Source organism: Nicotiana tabacum, chromosome 10, assembly GCF_000715075.1.
Source record: "Nicotiana tabacum cultivar K326 chromosome 10, ASM71507v2, whole genome shotgun sequence".
In the NCBI taxonomy this organism is placed as follows: domain Eukaryota; kingdom Viridiplantae; phylum Streptophyta; class Magnoliopsida; order Solanales; family Solanaceae; genus Nicotiana; species Nicotiana tabacum.
In genome coordinates, this window is record NC_134089.1 from 119,318,397 (window position 1) to 119,325,446 (window position 7,050).

The following is a 7,050-nucleotide window of genomic DNA, read 5'->3' on the forward strand; positions in this document are numbered from 1 at the left end:
CGAGCAGGCATACCTTGAAGTCTCCGGTAAAAGCAGCTAGCAAGACTCTTTATCTACATGCACGAGCAGACATACCTGGATCTGCACAAAAAGATGTGCAGAAGCATAGTATGAGTACACCACAATGGTACCTAGCAAGTATCAAGTCTAACCTCAGTAGAGTAGTGATGAGGCCAGGTCAAGACACCTACTAGGATATGAAATAGACAGTATAAAATGAAATATGGATATAAAATGGGAAGTAAGAAAGCAACTGATACGGAATAAGATAATAGCATGATCTAAAACAGGGAAAATCAACACTAGAAATAACATGAAAGAAACAACTAAAGTGATACAAAGGTCATGTACGGACTATAACTACTAGGATGATAACGAATGGAGCAATCAAGAAATATTTCCTTCCACGACACTTGCAACATGCAATAACAGCAAGAAATACAACGAGGTACCGCCTCATGTATAATGAAATTAAACCTAGGTACCGTCTCATATATTCAAGAATAACAACCGAGGTACCGCCTTGTATTCACATTTATCAATTTCAATCACAATCCTTCCTTATGTCGCCGCGTGAGCCTTACATTAGAAAAATAAGTTTTGAAAATAGTTTTTCCGAAATAGCCACACACACTTTAACCCACCTTATGACACCGCGTGACTTCCAGTAGTTCCCCTACAAGCAATACATACATAAATCAAACAATACCAATCCTAAGGGATAGTTCCCCTACACGAAGTTAGGCAAGACACTTACCTCAAATGGGCAATTCACAAATCGGAAATAACTTTTTCCATAAAGACCGCCTCCATACAGCTCAAATCGAACCAAAATCGACTCAATAACATCAAACAATGCTAGGGAATTCAATTGTAATAGATAAAGTTAAGATTTCTATATTTTTTCCAGAAAGTCAAAAAAGTTAACCCGAGGCCCCACCCGGTAGAAACCCGGGTCCCATGGTAGATTCTGTCTACCCATGACCCCACGAGTTCATATATGGGATTAGTTTCAAAATCCGAGCCCAAATTGACTCTCAAAATGCAATTTATTATTTTTCAAAAACTTTGCAAAGTTTCCTAAATTTCTACTTTGATTCACATGATTTTGATGTTAAAATCTAACATAAGTTGATAGAATATGATTAGAAATAGATTAGGATCACTTACTCAAGGTTTGTAGGTGAAAATCCTTAATCATATTCGTCTCCTACCGAGTCTAGAGTTCAAAAATGAGAGAATGAACTCAAAAATCCCGTCCCTAAGCTATTTGTCCAATCACTGATGTCTCATTTGCGACCTGAGTTTCGCAATTGCAAACCCTGCAAATGCGAAGAACCACTCGCAAATGCGAAATCCTTCCATCTCTTATATCATCCCAATTGCGATGAAGAGCTCGCAATTGCGAACTGTGGACCCTCCGCAAATGCGACCATGATGATCGCAAATGCGAAGAAGCTCTCCCGAGGTGCACTTTGCAAATAAGAACACTGGGTTTGCAAATGTGAGCCCAACAGACTTGGCAATCTTAGCAAATGCGAACTCAGACCTCGCAATTGCGAGATCTGAGGCATGCACCAGAAACAGATGCATAAGCTATTTTCCTAAGTCCAAAACTGCTCCGAAACCTATAGGAAACTCACGCGAGCCCTCGAGGCTCCAAATCGAACATGCACATGAGTCTAAAAACATCATACAAACTCGCTCGCGCGATCAAAACACGAAAATAACATCTAAAATTACGAATGGACTCTAAAATGCATGAATTTCAAAGAGAATTTCAAGAACATCTAAAATTACAATTACGCGTGTGACTCCTATCAATTCAACTCCGAATGACGCAAAATTTTGCCGACAAGTTCTAAATGCCATAACGAACCTATTCCAAGTCTCAAAATAAATTTCCGAGCTCAATAGCGAAAAATCAATTTTCGGTCAAACTTTTCAACTTGAAATTACCGAATTTTGGCAAATCAATAAAAATCAACCTACGGACTTCCAGAATAAATTTCAGGCGTACGCGCAAGTCCGACATCACGATACGAAGCTATCAGAGTCATATAAACACAGTTCCGGAGTCATTTTCACAAAAGTTAAAGTTTGATCAATATTTTCAAATTAAAGCTTCTAAGTCTAGAATCAATGGTCCAAATCAACCCGAAAGTCTCCCGTAACGAAACTAATCAACCTCGCAAGTCGTAAAAGCATAAACTCACATATGTGAAGCAATAAAAGGGATAACGGGGTACAATTACATAAAACGACTGATCGGATCGGTACATCAACCTTCACCGATCAATCACAACTTGAGCTATCGTTTGGCTAGTGCACATTCTCTTCTTGTTACATTCATTTTCCACTTCTTGAGTTCTTTCAACTGCAAGCTCACCCTAGTATTTAATTTGTTGAACCACTATAAGTTTCTAAAAAACTAATTTAGCAGAAAGCAAAACAAAAATAAGTTTGATTGGCATGTAAATACATAAACAACGTTCCACGAATCCTCACATTCTTTCACATTCTTTCACATTCTTTATCTGTATTTCTATTTTTTTCGAATTTGTTGAATTTAATGCGATATCTCCGACAGCAGCGTTGTTTCTCAGTCTCATTAATACTGCCCCTCCATTTCATTTTCACAAATCACTATAACTAACTTTAGTATTGGTACATAAAATATCACGTGTTAAAATCCCAGATATGTTACTGCAGTGACAAGCCGACACGTGTTTACGTTGTCGGAGACAACCCAAAAACGCTTTTAAATCCGTATGTCGTGGCTCCATACTATTCGTAGACCTTCTCTCTTTGTCATGCACACGGACGCCAAGTGTCACAGGAGACATGTTGGCCTTCAACGTGGAACATCGTTCTTCTCAAACCTTAAATCCCAAACAGTTTCGATTCCAATTAAGATTCCACTTGTCTAATTCCATGCTTCCATTTTCTTTTTTCTGTTCTTAATCTCCAAATAAGAAGAATAAATAAGACGATATTATATATGTAGGAATCGAAAGGACTGTCACGATTGAAGAAAGTAACATTGGGCCTCGTTCGAAATGATATTTAATTCTGAAAATGATAGATCCATAAAGTTGGTCGTGTTTCTATAATTTTGGGACACGGATAATTGAGTTTGTTTAGGTGCATTCCAATGTTGGATATTTTGAGGGAAAATATGCTACATTATTAGCTTTAGCAAAAAGAATGCAGAGTCGAGTGGTAAAGACTTTGGGTGTAATTATACAGTATTGGAATGTTTGTCATGTAAGTATCACTTGCTTCCCAAATAATTATTTGGTCAGCATCAAATTAGATATAATTATGGGAGAGTACTTAGATTCTTCAATTTTTATGAGGTGAGAATTGCTAGTAATTATATTGTATAATTACGAGGTATTTTTTTTAATTCTTTTTTATTCTTATTTTTCATTTAATTTTTTTTATACTCTATCTCTTCCATTTCAAATATATAAAAAAACACTTGTTAAAACAGTTTCATGTCAAATAGAGTATATACTTACTTCTAAACTCATACATATTATTCGTTACTCAGAACTTGTCAAATATCAAGAACCGAAATCGTTGGCAGAATTTCTGGAAATGAAATACTATTACTACTAGTAGACATTTCCTTGAGGGAAAAAAACTTTATATTTGCACGAGTGGAAAGATGCCAATTACTCTTTATGATATTAAATATTAATTTATAGCTATTAAATATATTTTTAAAAAATATTATATGTTAAATATCTAGTAATAAGTAAAATAATGTAATATCTCTTGCATATTTGTCAAACATTAAAGTTTATCTACTTGTCCATCTGAAAAAAATATTTGATTTTAATTATTAACATTGTTTTAAAATAAAAGTTTAAATATATAATTGTAAGGACCCGACAGGTCGTTTTGAGCATTTGTAATCAGTTGGGTAGATTGAGGTCATGAATAGTTCAAATATTGTATTATGACTTTCGTGTATCGTCGATTTTGATTTTCAAGTGGTTCGAGATTGATTTGGAAGAATGATTCTCAACTAGAAAGTTTTAAGTTGGAAGAGTTGATCAAGTTTGACTTTTGTGCATTTGACCTCGGATTGGAGTTTCTAGAAGGTTTCGACACTATTTGACGAAAGTTGGCAATTTGAAGGTTTGAAAAGTTCATAAGTTTGATGGGGAGTTAACTTCGATGTTATCGGATTCGGATTGTTGTTTTGGATGTTAGAATATGTTCGTTTTGTCATTTAGGACTTGTATGCAAAGATTGGTTCGGTTAGAGTTGGTTAGGCTTGAATTAGACGTTTGGTTCCATGTTTGAAGTTTATGAACTTAAGAGATTGATCTTGATCGAAGATTCGTGGTTTTCATGTTATTATGTGTGATTTGAGGCCTCAAGTAGGTCCGTGTTATATTTTGGGACTTGTTGGTATGTTCAGACAGGATTCCGAGGGGCTCGAGTAAGTTTCACGGTGGTTTTAAACTATTTTTAGGCGCTTTTCAACTACTGGTTTTTAGCCACAGGGCTTTACATCGCGATTCTGAGACTAGGACGCGTTCGTGAAGAGTAAAATGAAAAAATTGGACCTGTGAATTGCGTTCGCGGAGGAAGTTTCACGTTCGCGAAGAAGAAATTCTGTTGTCACTCATCTGACTTTGGGAGCTTATATCTTGCAATGTATAAGAAATTTTAATGTGATCTAAAAATAAAAGTTGAAGCCTTTTTGTGTCTAGATTTTAAAAAATCAACCATTAGGCATTCAGAGTTTTGTACAAAATGTTATGGCCGTTACACTAGAGGCTGTCTGGTAGAGTTGAGCAAGTTAATTTGAATTTGTTCATCGTGACCACGGAGGTTCTTGGCCGCGATCGCAAAGGGTAAAATTGTGCCGGGCATTTTGTGAACCGCGATCATGAGGTTGTTGATCGCGAAGAAGGACGACTGACAGTCATTAAAACATCTAATTTTCGGGATTTTGAGTTTATTTTCTTCACTTTTTGAGTTCCTGGAGCTCAGATTTGGGCGATTTTGGAGAGGATTTTTACCAGATGGATTGGGGTACGTTTTTTTTATTCGGTATTGTTTATATTTCATGATTCCATCTTCGATTTGGCATTTGATTGATGATTCTAAAAGAAAAATTGAAAGTTTTTGTCTAAACTTTTTTAAAGAGAACAAAAGTTTTGAACCTCGATTCACAGTCGGATTTGAGTGAAATTAGTATGGTTGGATCATATTCAAATGGTTGTCAGAATTTTTGAGTTTGCCGGGTCTGAGGTACGGGGCCCAGGTTGACCTTTTGGTTGACTTTGAGTATTTGATTAAAGATTCGACCTTTATCGTTTGGGCTTTATTCCTATGGCATTATTTAATATTTATGAGTTGATTTTGGCTAGTTTCGAGTTATTTGGAGATCGATTTGTGTGGGATGATGCTTCTAGTGTATCGATTTAGCTTGTTTGAAGTAAGTGTCTTGCCTAATTTTCAAGAAATTTTTTTTCTACTAATTAATATTGTTTGCTACATGGGGGGGGAGGGAGGGAGGGAGGGGTAATGCATATGCGAGGTGATAAGTATATATGCAAGTGCCAGGGTTATTTATGCTCGGGGTAGATTAAAGAATTCTTTGTGCCTTGTTGGACTATGTGAATTTCTTGCCTCATATTTTACTTGAGTTCTATGATAATATGCATACAAATTTCAATGTTAGAAACCATGTTTCAGCTTATTATGACTTGATTAAATTTGACGGACTTTTTGTGAAACTGTTGACACGCTAAATTCAGTCATCACTATACCTGATCACAAATACATCGCTACGACCGTTATTCTTGAGATATTTGGGTTCCATACTTGAGTTGAATATCGCTTTTGAGATTTGTTGAGATACTTGAACGATAAGATTCTTGAGTTCTATTGAATTGTTATTGGCTTGAGAGTTGTGATTGATTGTTTACTTGGGGCATTTGCTTAACCACTCTTCTTGATGTTATTCATGCTTTGTACCTTGCTTGCCATTGCATATACATTGTCACGGGAGGAAGTGTGTAAAGCAAGAAGGGAGATGTTGTGCCCTTTCATATACATCATTACGCACAAAGGATAATGTTGTGCCATCTCATATACATCATTGCGCACGAAAGATAATGCTATGCCATTTCATATACGTTATCATGTGAGCAAGAGAGTAAACACACGAATAGTGATGCCGTGCCATTGCATTTACATTATCATGTGAGGACGAGAGTAAAATCATGAAGGGTTATGCGGTTCCATTATTTTAATATTATCATGTGTTCATGGCACGAAGGGTATTTTCGTGTACGCGAGGACGAGAGCCATGTATTATATTTTGATATCTTTTTCTTGTGTATACGTTTATACATTTATCTTAAGTTATTACTGTTGCACCTATATTATCCTTGTGACTTGTCGTTGTTGTTCCGTATTTCTTCTCCAACCTAATTGTTGTCGTACTATCCATGCCTTCTATCTGTGTAGCTTGTCAAAATCATGCTTTCCTTCTTGTTTGTTATATCTACATCTATGCCTTTTCTCGTTTGTTGCACTTTTATCTAAGCCTTCTACCATGTTAGTTAGTGAAATTTATGTTCTCCTATCTTAATTGCTATCATTACTTCTGTGCCTCCCAACTAGTCTGTTACCGTTGTCCATATACTCTGCCTTGTTCCTTATTGCTATCTGTGTATTATTCACTTCGTTGTTATTGTTATTGGCATTTATTTCACCTAGTTGGTACTGTTATGCATATGCTTGGCGAGCAAGAGATAAATACACGAAGTGCATTGCCGTACCATTTAATTTGACATACATTCATATATTGGGTGAGGATTAGATAAATGCATGAAGGGTGTTGTTGTGCCGTTAGATTTGATATCTTGAGTATATTCCTCATATTATAAGAGTTCGTGAATTTACTATGTTGTTTGGTAGTTATCACTTTAAGAAGAGGATTGGTTGTGACATGGAGGAAACTGACCGTGATTTCTTTTAGTAATCATTTATTGCTTTGCATATCTGTTCTTGTACTCT